We start from the raw sequence: 1491 nt of genomic DNA on the forward strand, positions 1-1491 counted from the left end.
ACCTAATACAAAACGATCAACTAACTATAATGTTCCCATAAATAACTTGCAGCGGACCCCCATGCTTCGTCCACAAATTAACATTTGAGCACGAAAGTTCGTTAGATGTTGACTAGGATCCTGTGTCTCGTCAAACGGTTCCACCTGAGGTATCCTATGATCTCTTAGGATGGCCTCAGATTCAATCGCCTCTGAAAATGGTCTAAAGTCCCTCGGAACTTCCGTCATACTATCTTCTTTCGTTGTCCTCATATTAGCCGCTATCATGGCCTGCATCTCGTCGACTCGTCGTCTGATCTCCTCGTTCTCTCGCTGAATGGCCTTCTCTCTCTCTCTGATCGTGCATTCTCCTCTCTCAAGCCATTGATCAATGCCATCATCTCCTCCATGGTAGGGTGTTGTGGGTCGTGGTTGGATGTGCCGCCTCTCGCCATATTAGAGTGTAGGTTTTTCGTATTGCTTGGGGCGTAGGAAAAGTTTCACCGTAGCCCCACGGTGGGTGCCAAAATGTTCCCGCCAAGGGGGCGTCTAGGGATCTTCTCCTAAGTCAACATTCCCAAGCCAGAGCATTCAAGTGTGTAATGTGTAATCTGCCTGCTTAGTTTTAGGGTTTTAGGTTTTAGGTTTTATACTTTCTTATTCATGGGCCTCATGGGCCTTGTGAGCACGGAGATTTTCATGACCGTTTTTATTTGAAAGATATTTGGTAATTAAAGGTGGGATTTTGTCCTTGATATCGGGTCAGCGTTTGTGTGGGAAAGTTGGATCGGATTCTGACCGAGATAATGCACCTGTGCAAAAGGTCAAATCGGATTTTTGACCAAGTTCGCCCATGTAGAGGGATCAGATCGGATTTTGACCGAATGGACCCATGTAGAGAGGTTAGCTCAGATTTTGACCAAGTGGACCCATATAGAGAGGTCAGATTGGATTTTGACCGAGTGAACCTATATAGAGAGATCAGATCAGATTCTAACTGGGACAGTACAATAAGCGTTTTTAATGTCAATTTAAATGGAAGGACAATATTAAATATTTTATTAAAATTAAAAGATTAAAGGAACTATTTAAAAATAATATAACTAAATTGAATTCTTAGAAATAAAGGATAAGATAAAAAATATAATTTAGTTTTTTCTTTTTGTCATAAAAGTACTTAACCGATATTTCTGTAAAAAAATGAAGAAACAAAATACAAATTACACAAAAAGCGCATTATACATAACTAGTTAGGATAATAATGCCAAGACTACAGCTTCCTCTGACCCATACTGCATCGTTCCTGTTGATATTTTTTATAAAAAAAAACCTGGTACAAAATTGTGGATATCATGGCTTAGTTTCAGCTGAAAGAGACAAAATTAGAAACTATAAGACAAAAGTGAATAATACTCGTATAAAGCCTTCTAGTATAGGACAAGAGTGGAAAACTAATCAAAATCCCTGATAAATTTTTTATTCTTCATCCTTGAGGGATAACTGAGAAGGGCT

Source organism: Cajanus cajan, chromosome 4, assembly GCF_000230855.2.
Source record: "Cajanus cajan strain Asha chromosome 4, NIPB_CcT2T_4, whole genome shotgun sequence".
In the NCBI taxonomy this organism is placed as follows: domain Eukaryota; kingdom Viridiplantae; phylum Streptophyta; class Magnoliopsida; order Fabales; family Fabaceae; genus Cajanus; species Cajanus cajan.